The sequence below is a fragment of the Lontra canadensis genome, unplaced genomic scaffold (genome assembly GCF_010015895.1).
Source record: "Lontra canadensis isolate GAN:19392208 unplaced genomic scaffold, GSC_riverotter_1.0 scaffold39, whole genome shotgun sequence".
NCBI classification, from domain to species: Eukaryota; Metazoa; Chordata; class Mammalia; order Carnivora; family Mustelidae; genus Lontra; species Lontra canadensis.
Window position 1 is genome coordinate 18,159,434 of NW_022631033.1, and position 15,576 is coordinate 18,175,009.

The following is a 15,576-nucleotide window of genomic DNA, read 5'->3' on the forward strand; positions in this document are numbered from 1 at the left end:
AAGACCAAATATCCAAAATTCTCTAAATCAAGCTCCAACATTGACTCATGCATTGATTTTCAGGGATTTAATCTTCCCATCTGTAAAACGGAGTACTTGCATCTATTTCATGGAGGAATTAAAAGAATTAATTCTTTATAAGGTACATGAAAGGTGAAAAATACATGTAATGAAATTCCGTAAGAGTTTCTATGGAGGTTGCTGAAGATATGACTGAAATTCATTGTTCTAGCTGGAAGTTAGTCTCCGTAAGCCTATGTTCATTTTCAACTCTTTGTCCATTCATTGATTCAACAAGTAGTCACTCGTGACCCACTATGTATCACCAGCTAGATGATTACAAAAAAAATTTCCTGTCCTCATGAAATTGTAGTCTTGTATGGGAAAGAGACAACAAACACACACACAAACATATATCAGGTAGTGATAAGTGCTTAGGGAACAGATAGGAGGGGATAGGCAGGGGGATAGAAAGTTAAGCAGAGTGGTAGAGGGGATCCAGTTAAATGGGGGTGGTTATAGAGGGTCTCTAGGAAAGACTACAAGAAAAAGGGGAGAAGTTGTTCATGCAAACATTTTATTTTATTTTATTTTATTTTATTTTATAGATTTTATCTATTTATTTGACAGAGAGAGACACAGTGAGAGGGGAACACAAGCAGGGGGAGTGGGAGAGGGAGAAGGAGTCTTCCTGCTGAGCAGGGAGCCTGATGTGGGGCTCGATTCCAGGATCCTGGGACCATGACCCAAGCCAAAGGCAGATGCTTAACAACTGAGTCATCCAGACACCCCTCATGCAAACATTTTAGAAGAAAGATTTCTTTTTCCTTTCTCTATTTCTTTCTTTCTTTCTTTCTTTCTTTCTTTCTTTCTTTCTTTCTTTCTTTCTTTCTTTCTTTCTTTCTCATGCTCTCTTTCTTTCCTTCCTTCTTTTCCCTCCCTTTCTTTCTTTCTTTCTTTCTTTCTTTCTTTCTTTCTTTCTTAGAAGAGAGATTTCTAAACAGAGGGATCCATAAGTGGAATGTGTTTAGGATCTTCAAGAAGAATACAAAGGCTACTGTATCTAGGTGAGGTGAGATGGGTTATTTTCAATTAATATTAGTATTAACCCGTCTAAGACCAAAGTACCTAGATCAAAGGACCTACTGTTCCAAGTAGAGGGTGATGGTTTCTAGGTCAGCACAGCAATTCCAAAAAGGGAGCCTTGGGCATTCTTAGTCAAATATTTAATAGTTTCCATTATATTCTAGATTTTAAAAACCTGCAAATGTTGTTCTCTGGAAAGTATATACTTTTGAGAATATATATATAATTTCACCTTCAGTGTTGCAATATTAAAATTGCATTAGGGTTTAGGCAGATCTATGGTGATGCTACATCATTTATTTTTAAACTAGCAAAGTTGCAAAGGAAAAATGACTCTAAAAAGTAATGACACTGCAATGAGACTCTAAAGAAATAATTTGTATTTTCTCTATGCTCTCAAACACATCACTACATTTATTGATTAAGCTGAAAGATCATTCAAAATAATACTGAATTCTTTCTAGAAGCTTAAATCTTACAAACTATCATTCTGAAAAAAGAAAACATTACAATATTTACAATCAAACTAGGAAGGAAAATTTTTAAGAGTATTAAATATGGAAGGTAAACCAAAAAGTACAGAAACTAGTATAATGGACAATGCACTTTGATAAAAAAATATAATCTACGTTTTTATCTCATTTAGCAGATTAACAGCAATGCCTGCTTATAGTTTTGCTCTTTTCTCTCTCTTTCTTTTTAAATTTAATCAACGCATGGCTAAAATTGTTTCATCTATGCCCAAATGACAGGTGACACACCATTTTATCTGTAAATGTTTTATAATGTATCTTTAAAAGGTTGTCTTTAGGGGCACCTGGGTGGCTCAGTGCGTTAAGCCTCTGCCTTCGGCTCGGGTCATGATCTTGGGGTCCTGGGATTGAGCCCTGTATCAGGCTCTCTGCTCAGCGGGGAGCCTGCTTCCCCCTCTCTCTCTGCCTGCCTCTCTGCCTACTTGTGATCTCTCTGTCAAATAAACAAATAAAATCTTAAAAAAAAAAAAGTTTGTCTTAAAAAAAACCCAAATACTTCCTTTAGGCAGTCAGAGAGTTCAGATACATAAAACATGAAAGTTACCATTTTAATCATTTTCAAGTAGACAGCTCAGTGGCATATTCACACTGCAGTGCAACCATTTCCAGAACTTTCTCATTTTCCTAAATGGAAATTTCATACTCATTAAACAATAACTCCCAACTACTCCCCCTGTTCTTCCCCAGGAAGTATGACAACCCCCATTCTACTTCCTATCTCTATGAATGTGACTACTCTGGACCCCTCCTAGAAGAAGACCCACGCAATATCTGTCTTTTGTGACTGGCTTCTTTCACTTAGCATGTCTTCAAGCTTCATCCATGCCACAGCGTGTGTCAGAATCTCCTTCCTTTTGAAGGCTGAACGATATTTCATTGTATGTGTATGCCACATTTGGGTATTCAGTTGTCTCATAATTCTTCTTAACTGGTTGATTTCAGTCTTCATTTGCAAATTCACTGAATTCTTTAGGGACAAAACTTCACATAAAACATGTAGCAGTGATATTTTTCGAAACCCAAAGAGACAAGGAATCTAAGAATCAAATGACAGATTTTAAACCTTTATAACACCTTCAAAGGAGGTGAGCTTGGGTGGCTCTGTTGGTTGGGCATCTGCCGTCGGCTCAGGTCATGGTCATGGAGTCCTGGGATCCAGCCCCACATCAAGATTTCCGCGTGGTGGGGAGTCTGCTTCTCCCTCTCCCTCTGCCTGTCACTCCCCCTGCTTGGGCTCTCTTTTCTCTCTCTCTGTCAAATAAATAAATAAAATCTTTAAAAAAAATAAAAAGAACTTCATAGGAGTTCGACAATTTCAAAGTTAACTACTTTGAAAATAAAACTACTTTGAAAATAGGGGCACCTGGGTGGCTCAGTGGGTTAAAGCCTCTGCCTTTGGCTTAGGTCATGATCTCAGGGTCCTGGTATCGAGCACCGCATAGGGCTCTCTGCTCAGCAGGGAGCCTGCTTCCCCCTCTTTCTCTGCCTGCCTCTCTGCCTACTTGTGATCTCTGTCTGTCAGATAAATAAGATCTTAAAAAAAAAAAAAAAACTACTTTGAAAATAAAACCCCACAGTTTGTGAAGCTGGCTGTTTTTTTGTTTAGTGGGTATGATATCTGTCACATGATGAGACATCATCGCCGAGACTTTGCAACCAGCAAGGCTGGCTTTTCCTGCCCAGTTTGGTGGGTCGAGAAAAAGAACCAGGCTCTGGCATGTTGATTCAGCACCCCTGGCAAAGATACAGCCTGTGTTCAATCCCAGACAGAATTTCCCAATACATCTGCGAGTCAGCTTGCCGAGCAACGAGATGCCAGGTGTCTGTATCACCAGCAAGACACTTCCACTGTGGGCTCCTGAAAGAATAGGGAGCGTAAGGGAGGCCAATATGAATAGGTATTTTGCATTATTGATGTCAAGCAGGAAATGAAAACCTAAAGATCTGAATTCATTAACGTTAACTACATATTGATGGGCTTCGGGACTTAGAAATACAGTTCTATGACTTCTCCCAACTTTTTCCCAACCTATTCCTTAAAAATGTTATATATATATATATATATATATATATATATATTTTAAAAGATTTTATTTATTTATTTGATAGACAGAGATCACAAGTAGGGAAAGAGGCAGGCAGAGAGAGAGAATGAAGCAGGCTTCCTGCTGAGCAGAGAGCCCGATGCAGGGCTCGATCCCAGCACCCATGATCCCCCGAAGGCAGAGGCTTTAACCCACTGAGCCACCCAGGAGCCCTTAAAAATGTTATATTAAGGTTAGCATCAGGATTCTATAGAGATAATACAATATAAAATCACTCTTAAGATCTATTAATTTTAAAATATTTTAATTAATTAAACTACATTAGCAAATTGTGTCCAATTCCACGTAATTGCAAAGTTTCCATCAGTGATGTGAAATATAAATGGTTAACTACTTTAATAAGTTTTTAGCATTTTGTAGCTTTGCATACCTAAACAAATCTCTCCTGTAGCAAAACTCCATGTACATGAGAGAGGAAAGAATAATATTTACCTTATATTCCAATATTATAGTTGGAACACATGATAATATTCACCAACTTGAAGTGTGAGTAAACTGAACATAGTATAAAATACAGTTCTTTAATCAATAGTTAGTTCTCTAATGTCACTAAATAAAAGTGCTATCCAAAATATGCATAAATGGAGAATCATCAAATATTAATGTTGAATGGAATTTTAAGATTATATAACTCAGGGGGCCATAATCACTTTGGATTCATGAACTGAGAATCTGAAAAAGTATGCATCTTTTCTCTCAAAAAATGCATATAGTTTTGCTTAAAATTTCATATGTTCCTGGACTGTCTGATGCCCTAATTAAGCACCTGAGTAATTCAACTCCTTCCTTTTATGGTTAATGGATCTGAGGCTAGTTGTGGCTATGTGTCTCGCTCACAGCTACAGAGTAAGGTAGGATAGAGAGCTCACTCTAGTTACAAAGGGATTTTTTTTTAAGTTTTTTTTTTTAAGATTTTTATTTATTTAATTGACTGACAGAGATCACAAGCAGGCAGAGACGCAGGCAGAGAGAGAGAGAAGGAAGCAGTCTCCCTGCTGAGCAGAGAGCCCGATGTGGGGCTGGACCCCAGGACCCTGAGATCATGACCTAAGCCAAAGGCAGAGGATTTAACCTACTGAGCTACCCAGGCACCCCTACAAAGCAATTTTTGCTATCACTTGGTTATGAAATGTCTAAGCAAGAGTTCATCTAAACTTAAGCAATTGACAGGAGTGGCCCCATTGGCCTACATGTCCTGACCTCGCCTCTGACAGGGCCTCAGATTCTCACATGTGGGGTCTTCAGGTTGTGTGTTTGCATTACCATGGACATCGGGCACTGTCCTCAGTTCAAATGGCTGAAGGCAAATCTGATAAGGGTCACTAGCCCAGACTCTCTTTCTCTCATGCTGAATTCATGCTTTGAGACTCTTGGCTTCCTTACCGGCTCCTGACCTTGTGTCTTGACATACTTGCCTACTTTGTCTGTGGAACGAGGAGGAGGGGCTGGAGAATGTACCTGTGGGGGGAGGCAGAAAACTCTCTTTACCCGGATTAAAGTTAAGCAAGGGCAACATTTTCAAAAGTTTCCTGTGCTTCAGATATTATTTTGTAAATGGAGGTGAGAGTTCTGGACATGTTTTATATTGTAATAGTGGGCAACCATATTCCCAATGCTGTTGAAAGGTATTTTAAAATGTCCAGTTTTAAGAGTCGCACACAATTAACTTGGAGAAACTGCATGTGTTGCCTAACAGTTGTGTTAAGGCCAAGAAGGAAGCTTGGATTGAAATTCCAGGTCAGAGAGGGATTTCCTTGTGAACATATTTGCTCTCAAGCAAATTATAAATTGAAATATAGAAATATAACATAAACCCAGCAAGTGCTTTTTCTGATTGCTTGAGCAAAACATATATACTTTTTTGCGTGACTTTCTTTTATTTTTATTTTTTATTTTATTTTTTTAGAAGACTTTATTTGAGAGAGAGAGCGAGAGCACGGATGTAGGGGGAGGGAGGAACAGAGGCAGAAGGACAAGCAGACTCCCCACTGAACCGGGAGTCTGCCAGGCCAATCCCAGGAACATGAGATCATGACCTGAGCCAAAGTCAGATGCCTAACAGACTGAGCCCCCCCAGTCGCCCCTGCATGACTTTCTTTTAAAATATAACTTAATCTAATGCTACAGATAATACCTATTATAGGAAATTTGGAAAACAGAAAAAGGAAGAAAATAAAATTGTAATTCCAGCAGGCAGAGATAACAGCTACTGAGAATTTGCTACATATATTTTCAGGCCTTTTTCTATTAACGTGTATGTACACACACATGTACGTATTCATACATGTATGTACATATCTGTTTACATCAAAGTCAGGTCATGCTTTATATGAAGAACTTTATATCCTTCTTTTCTTTTCTTTTGAAGGTTTTATTCATTTATTTGAGAGAGAGAAATTGTGCTGGAGAGGGGGACAGCAGGAGCAGTGGGGAGAGGCAGAGAGGAGAGCGAGAAGCTGGAGAAGCAGGCTCCTGGCTGAGCAGGGAGCCAGAATTGATTGGCGACTCAATCCCAGGACACTAGGATGGGGATCTGAGCTGAAGGCAAACCCTTAACCAACTGAGCCACCCAGGCACCCTATATCTTGGTATTTTCAACAAATGAAACAATGTAGGATTTTTAAAGTTGTTACATTTTCTTGGAGAACAATTTATTTCATATTTATTTATTTAGAGAGCGCCTGGGGTGAGTAAAGGAATGGGGTAGAGGGAGAGAATCTTAAGCAGGCTCCACGCCCAGGGCAGAGTCCCATACGGGCTTGATCTAAGACCTTGAGAGATCATGACCTGAGCCAAATTCAAGAGTCAGATGCTTAACCAACTGAGCCACCCAGGCACCCCTTGGAAAACAATTTCTAATGGCTACATGGATTTTTATGATATAGGCATGCCAATATTTACTTAATCATTTACTCTATTATTGGAAATCCAGGGTGTTTTCAATTTTCTTCACTGAATATTATTTTATGCGGATCTTTGGGTATATCTCTTTTAGAACAAATCCCAGGCATAGAATATTTCTTTAGGATTTTGCTGCATATTATTACATACCCTACAAAAAGTTGTACCAATACACTCCCAGCTGTAATTCAACCTGAGAAGTCTCTTTTCCCTTATTCTTCCATTTATATTATTTGTTAAATTTTTTTCTTTTTATTGTATTTGTATGAGATGACGGATATTAACTAAACCTACAGTGATAATCACTTTATAATACATGTAAGTCACACCATTATGCAGTATGCTTTAGGCTTACACAGTGATGTATGTAAATTATATCTCTAAAATATTGGGAAAAAATAAAGTTCAGTATATATATTAAAAAATCTATGGCAGCTTGATAGGCTAAATATGGTCTTCTATTTTAATATTCATTATTTTGATTGCAATCAAAATTAAACCATTTTTCCATATCTTTGTTATCTATTTGTGTTTCTTCTAATGCAAGCTGTTTGTACTTTTAATTATGACGTTCGTCATTTGCAAACTGATTTGTAAATTTGTAGGAATTCCCTATTTATCTTGAGTATAAACTCTATGTTTTATGTATTGAAAATATTTCCTGTTTTTCATTTTCTTTAGCTTATGATGGCGCTTTTTTCCTCTAACGCGTCATGAAATGGCACCCATAACTCCAGATTTGTTTGAGCTGAACTACTTTACAGTGGGGGCGGCCCTCATTGTATTTATCTGAGAGGATGAATGGAGAGGACACACGGAAGGTTTGGGGAGTTAAAGGTGAGGGTTTGGAAGTCTTCAGCACCTCTGGTTTCCCATGGCTATTTCCATTCTAATTGCTGAGATTATACCTTTTTCTGGATCAACTCACAAATTATAGCTTCAAAAGCAATCATAACACAGAATCTGGTTGTATTGTCTGTGTAAGTGCTGTTCAGGCTGACGTGAGCAGGCTGAGATGGCTGGCTACAGTCAGAAGGCCTTCTGGTTTGTAATTGTATTCTTACTCTGCTTTGTTCCAGATGCCCTGGCCCAAAGCCTATCTCCCTGCTCTCATTGTACTTCCTTGAAAAGCTGCAAGAACTAAACACAACTTAACATATTATCCTTGTTTCCAGACTATTCACTTCTTAACCCTTCTGCTTTGACATAACTATTTTCTTCAATGGTCTGTAACTGGCCTACTCACCTCCAGATACAAATTTCTAGGGTGAAACGAGAAAGCAATTCAAGGTGCTCTAGCAAAAGCTGGGGATTTATTATAAGCCTTTAGGGCAGGAAAGATAGCTAAGACTCATGAATACCAGGCAAGAAACCAAACTGTTGTTGGAAATTCAAGAAATTTTATCTTCTCTCTTGTATCTGCTATCATTTCATGTCTGCCTTGTTCTTTCTTGACTGGCTTTTTTTTTTTTTTTTCTAGACTGGCTTTCTTCTTCTCTCAAGTCCCTCCAATAGTCTAGGGATAGCTGCTCATGGTTTCCAGTTTAAGACGGGGGTCCATGAAAAGACAGACTTTCTTCCTCTCCGTCCCGAAGGGGAGCAGAATATTTTACTCAAGCACAAGGATTATTTTGAGCTGAAGGCAATAAGAGGCAGATAGAAGAAAAGCTTGTATCTTCCCCTGTTTGCCTAAAAAGCAGGACTTGAATTTACAAAGGTATCCCACTCTACCAGACAGGATAATGGCTACTCCCCAGGGACAACTTTAGCCCCTCATCAATAGAGAAGGCTCACTGATTTAAATGTGCATGTCCAATCCCACTGCCCCTCACTGGCTTTCCCCCACCTCTTTCTTTGTCTTCAGCTGAAGATGCGATCTAAACTATAATTCTAAGCCACCGCTTTGAATCACTCATTTTCCCCTGGGTATCTCCCATTTATACATGAGGTACACATGTTAATAAACTTCCGTTAGTTTTCTCTTGTCAATCCGTCTTTTTTTTATTTTTTAAAGAGTTTATTTATTTATCTGACACAGAGAGAGAGCGAGAGAGAGAGGGAACACAAGCACAGGCAGAGGGAGAGGGAGAAGCAGGCTTCCCGCAGAGCAGGGAGCCCGAGGCGGGGCTCAATCCCAGGACCCTGGGATCATGACCTGAGTGGAAGGCAGACACTTAATGACTGAGCCCACCCAGGCACCCCTCAATCTGTCTTTTACTACAGAGACCTCAGCCAAGACCTCAGACGGTTACAAGGAAAATTATTTTTCCTCCCTTACAAACTTAAATCCCTAGGATAAAGCTCCTCTAACTTTTCCAGTTAATCTTGAGGTGTATTATTATTTAATTTGTACATCATGTTAAACTTGTTTTTAAAAGGCTTATTTTAGAAAGTCAATGTAAAAAAAAAAGTAAATTTAATATTCTGTTCTAGAACAAACCCCAAACTACTAACACATAAACTTCATATTCTTAGTTTTGAAAATGTAAATTAGATGTCAATATCCTTGTACTCAAGAACCACAAAGACCAGGGAACAGTATTATCTTACAGAGGAAGGGAAAAGCTTCCTCAAATTGTTCTTTAACCTCTGAAGACCCACTGCTGTTTGGGAACAAAGGAACAAAAACTTAGGAGTCTGCGAGACTTCCCTCAAATCTGCTCTGAGAATTTTGAAAAGGACACTAGCTTTTTAACTTCTCAGAGGACCACACTTTTGAAGGGTCTTGATCAACAGTAGACAATACTTGATTTTTTCCACCCTGATGAAGACAAGAGAGACCAAAGCCTTCTTAAGTGATCCTGTACTCAGGCACTCTGCACGGAGCCTTATGGAAATATTTGTTGGGTGAATAATGAGCCACAACCAATGGCTTATGTTTGGACACACCATAGTTCTTTATATTTACATGGCCCCATTCCAAGACCTTTCACCATTTCATGGGATGAGGTACGGTAGGTAGGGAATCGGGTTTCATTGTTCTATATTTCGGAAGAGGAAACAAACTCCTTTTTGCTACAGGAGTAATAAAATATCAGGAAGAACATAAATGGTAACTTTGGCTTCCCTGTTTTTTAATAAATACATGGCTTTATTACAAAAATCATCAAAACTCTAGTTCTCTGGGAAGACTTCCCATTTTTGATGGTACGCTGCGCTATATGAGACGTGTTCTACTGTGTTGTCGTAGATGACACTGGACTGTATTTATTTTAGAAATAGAATGTTTCACAAGGTTTCAAGAGTCCCATGTCATTTATTGAAAAGCTAGCAGTTAACTACATCTGCTTTTAAAAACGAAAAATATTTTTCAGAACTATGCAGACAAAGGCGATGTCTCAAACCATTTGTCTCACTGTCGCCAAATCCCATGAAGAAACTTCTTGAATTTCAGACTAGTAACTGAAACTCCATGGCCAGGGCTCTGCACACCACCCTTGAAGGGAGGGCCCGGAAGCCGAAACCATCTGTCACTCACCACACCAGGGAGCTGCTAGGTGGGCGGGAGTGGTGCCTTGTTCTACCATTCACAAAGGCACCCAGGTTATAGTGTATAACTACATATTCACACTATATAGTGTATATAGTGTATAGGGGCTCCCTGTTCATGGCTTAACCCTCAGCATTAGACACAGAAGGGGTGGGGGACCTCCTCTCTGCTCCACATACTCCATATTCCCTCCTCCCGGACATGCTTCATCTCCAAGTGCCAAGTGTGCTCTAGTTAGGGCCGTTTGTCATGACGACTTCACAGATGTTTTTCATTTCTCTTTTTCTGGAATGACTTTCCTTCTTTTTCTCTGAAAGAGGATGTTTACAACAGGATTGGCATTGAGAATGATGGGTGGTAGGTTGAGGGGTTTAGGGGCACTGCTCCCTATAGAGACCCCCAGGGCAAGTTCTGGAATTCTAGGTGACATTGTGATCAATCCTTTGGCCTTCAGTTAAATTGTCTGGATCCTGCAGAATATCTTCGGCTGAAAGTACTTCCAACGGGTGCTAAAAATACACTGCAGTTTATTTTCCTCAGTAGGGAGCATATGTGTTCCCACTTGACCTGGAAACACAAAAAGAGCCAATGTTAAATTGAATGTTGCCCATTCCAAGATAAATTTGTTTTCTGTAGCTCAGGGGAAAGAAAAAACAACAGACATATTGGTGCAATTTTGCCTTTGCTCTCTGGGGGAGTTAGGGTCTTGAACACATTTTTTTTTAACGCTCTTTTGGTAGTTAAGTGACCACTCAGCCTTCTTAGCCAATGCTGATATAAACCGGCTTGCATTCAAATCAGATGGTGAGTCCAAAGATGGGTAAAACTTCAATTTTTTTTTTAAATATAAACAAAAGATGTCAGATTCTTTGTACCTAACCTTAGCTTGATAATTTAGTTTTTTTTACCATTTTCATTTTTTTTTAAATGCTTAATGCTTTTCCTAAAAGACAGATTCTGAAATGTCTTCTATTTGAAGTATAGGTTTTATGGACACTTGTATTAAATCCTTTCTCTCCAAATAGACAAACAAATCAAACACAACTTATCTACAAATGGCAGAGAAGTTCTCTTTCCCACTGGAACATTTAACAACACATGTTAAACCCATTTCTTGTAGTTTGGAGATACTGTTTGTTTCGAGCTTTCTGTTGTCCAGTATGACATTCTTCAATATGTAAGAACAAAGTTCAATTTCTCCAGCTGGTACCACTTCTCTATAGCTAAAAATACACAGTCTGCTGACAGTGAACAAGACCCATTCCCCTCCCAAGAAATAGCACAGTGATTAAAACATGAGCTTTGGACTCTGCCTCCTTTGGAGTCTGGATTGTACCACTCAAGGGTTCTGTCTTCATTTTTCTCCATCTCTAAAATGAAGAGAAAAATGGAGCCCGCTCTTCAAGGCTATTGTGAAAATCAAATGAAATCCTGCACAAAAAGCTTACGGCACAGTGCCTGAGCACACAGACAACCTTTAATGCACATTAGCTACTGATACAGGTGATTCATCTTCAATCTCTTGGTTAGTCATGCCCAGTAGTGAAGACATGACATGACTTCCAAGCTTCTCTGTGGCTAGACTGTCCTATGCCAATTCTCCTGGCTTTATTTCCAATCCTCTTCTTCAGGACGAGCCTAAAATGTTCTTTGCCTCTCTGTGTTTCTCTTGATTTCCTCCACTTCTGTCTCCAACAAAACCAAGTGAAGAAGAAGACAGCCTGATTAAAATCGTGGAGGTAACATTTTCTCCTACCTACCTTTATCCATGCACCAAGGAGCATTTTGTTGTTACTGTTTTTTTAAAGCAAAACATGAGCTGGATCTAAAATTATGAGGAAGGGCAATGCGGGAAGCCCTTCCCTCTTTTTATGGTAAGGGCCGCAAATACCAGCCTCTCCAGACTTCAAGGAGAGAACTAAGCAAATGTTGTAACCCACTTCTCTAGGTCTCATTTGCACTGAAGGCTTAAGAGACAGCCAAAGTTCCTTTTAAGACTAGATGGATAGTTTCCATACTCCAAAGTCAGTTAGAACCTCAAGCCTGTGACTGTCCTCTCTGATAAGTTAGTGAGCATTTATTTACTAAGTAAATCAGAACTATTTGAAAGTCTGAAGCAGTTGAAGCAAGTAAAGTGCTGCATTTCTGGGAAGCTGTGCTTTTGGAACTCGTGAATGGTCAAGAGAAAGCAGGAAAACGGGCTCTCTTGAAAGATCAAGTAGGTTAACTAATTGCGCTAGCTTCCTGGGATTGGCCTGGATCTAGGTGGGGAATGTCTCCCACCCTGGGAAACCCCTCAGTCTTGGGCACACTGGAACATTTGGTCACCCTAAAATAAAGACTCGATCAAGCTGTGGTCGATAAAATTAAAATTCAGTGAAAGAGAGTACTTATGTGATTTTCCAAATTAAGCATTTTTAATATAAATAAGATAGTATAAACAGAAACAGGAAAAGCATAATGACTAAATATTTTCGTAAGAAGTTGTCTGTAGCTCCGTAAGTCCTAGCTGGCTTGTCCTCGTAGTTGCTGTAGTGGTTCATTTCATAGCACTTATTCTAACTGCAAACTTAATTCCTACTAGGAAATAATCAGCCTTTGGAAGGCTCTTTTTGAAAACCCCAAACTTAACGTGACACCAAATATCCCAAGGGCCAAGAAGGGACAAAGTTTCCAAAGGGTGTTGCACACCGTGTTTCACAATGGGAGGTCAAGAAAGGAGAAAGGGTGAATTCACCTTTACAGAGCAATGCTACCTTTACAGAGCAATGCTGCTGGTGTTGTGGGGATGGAAGCCAGATTATGGGGCCCAAGGAGGGAGCCAGTGGAGAGGAGCCTGACACTGGCTCCAGACCACTTATATAAGATATATGACAGGGCAAAGAAGTAAAACAATGAGGCAAGAGCTAGGGGGTTAGCAAGGTCAAGAGTAAAATCTGTCAAGATGGAGGAAAGTTGAGTATGTTGAAGATATAGTGAAAGAAACCAGAGCTTACCTGGAGTTTGTTTCTAGGCTTAGCAGGGGTAAGAGTAGGGTACCACTGTCCCCAGGGCCACTTAGGCCATTATTGGCAGATATTTAAGTGGAAGACTCTTGCTTGAGTGCCCAGGATCCTCTCCTCTAGCCAGCCACCTCTTTAAGGCCTGGCTTAAGACGCAGCCTCCTCAAGTATGCTTTCCCATTCCCCAAGGTGACTGAAATGACTGGTACCCAAGCAGGGTCTGTACATAAGCCCATCTGCATGGAATGTTATTACAATCATGGCAGCCCTGAAAATGAAAACAACCTCAGAGTAAGAAAAATAGGGTCAATGAGAAGATTTGCAAAGTTTATAGATTAGGTCCATGACATTAAATATTGAAGGCAAAAAATTTCGAAAAATCAGGATCCCTCTTTTCCAAACTGAGATGATTGCGTTTTGCTTTTAGGAAAACCCTAACGTGTAGGGCCATCCCTAACTTTTGCAGGACCTGGGGCAAGAGAATAAATGGAGGTCCATATAATATATGCTTAAATATCTAAATATGTTACATTAGGCTCACAAGGGTGGCCCACCCATGCCCCCTCTCATCCTAACTTGGGTCCCCTCCAGCACAGGGGGGAGGCTGCGGCATGTGGGGTTGGCTTGGGATGTACATACACATCAGCAATTTCTGAATGACTATGAAAGACTGCCCCTGCTTTCCCCAGCAGGCATGAGGCTATTTGTACCAGAAATTTAGGGTCCTTCATACCGAGGGTATTCTAGAAGATTGAGGGGGCATGTCCATCATTCTCCTTGGCCCATCAGGAACTTTTCCACAAGGGGTGGGTGGGGGTGGCAAGAGGAAGACAAGATGTAGCAAGGTTGGATGCCCAGGGCAGGAATTTTCCTGCCTGGATTTTAGAGCCATACTGGACACAATTTATTTTCCTGGAGTTTTATTTAATCTCCTGATTTGACTTTCTAGAGCCTCACACAGAGCTCTTTCTGAAGACCCTGTGATCGTAACTGGTGCTGAAAATCAAGAACTGGTTATTGGATGCTCAACTGACTGAACCATCAAGATGCCCCTGGAAGGATAATTTTCTGATAGCTTGTATCTATCTAGATATCTATTTTACAGAGAGACACAGCGAGAGAGGGAACAAAAACAGGGGGAGTGAGAGAGGGAGAAGCAGGCTTCCCACTGAGCAGGGAACTGGATGCAGGGCTTGATACCAGGACCCTGGGATCATGACCTGAGCCGAAGGCAGACGCTTAATGACTGAGCCACCCGGGCGCCCCTTCCGATAGCTTCTAAAGCAGACCAGTTCAGCACAGTCATTTAGATCTAATCCAAACCACTTGAGGACTTCAGTTTAGCCACTGAAAGTGGGGTAGGGAGCTGATGCCTTCTCCAATCTCTTTCCTCAGGCTGAGGTTCACATTTGGGTTGGAAGGAGCTAAAGGTGGAGAATTTAGGGTCTGACTTAAGAACACTACGAAGGTGAGGTACTCAAAGAAATAAGCCACATGGGGAGTTAGCACACCTGGGTCTGCCCTTTACCTGGCTGGCCGATTGAGAAGTCACTTACGTGGGGCCTGTTTACTCTGCAAAATTAAAAGTTCAGCATGGGTAATCTAGAACTTTTCTCTGGGTGGGAGGCTGGGGGAGTGCTTGAGCAATTCGATCTCTTTCAGGACACAGCTCAATTCTTCCTGTCAACTACCCACATTTCACCTGTGGTGCGGGAGCTTCTGGGACCAGCCTAGCCCCAGGAGCATTCTCCAGTTACAAGGTGTAGGACCAAGGCTGGCTAACCATCCCTGGGGCAGATTTCCAGACCAAGACGTCCAGTAGCTCTCTTTGAAGAGACAAACTATTTCTACTGAAATAACTGGACCAAATATGGGTCCCAGGAGGACAACAACTTCATGTGAAGGGAGAGCAACAGTGCTCGGTGGTGCATTCAACAAATCACATCTAGTCTCGTGTCTGGGAAAGCTCTCTTCATTATTAACCAACTTAGAATCAGTGATGGAGGTGACATCCAGACACCTAATAGGCTTCCAGGTTCCAGTAAGTTCTGAAGACATTATTTATTTAGTGTGGATGTGATCTGAAGGAAACGTCCTCACAGAGGAAAATAAACCTTAAAATTGAGCACCCTTTTCTAGAACGAACAGTAACAGAACTGTGCAATGGGGATATGGGATTTGTTTCAGGGCGGTGTTGTGCGGATAAATGGGCTAGCCCACATCGAAAAGGCCTTGCACGGCCTGCCCCCCCACCCCATCCCCCACAGTGAAGCCAGCAAGAAGCCTGCTCAAAGCCTTCCCCAGGGGAGCTGAGAACGTCTGTCTCAGCCGGTCTGGCACAAAATAGGGCCTCAATAAATATTTACCAGATGAATGAATGGTTGCCTGCTTTAGTTCTTTTGTTTGGTCACACTCTGGATCTAAGCTCCTCCAGTGGAACCCAGGCCCCTCAGTTCTGC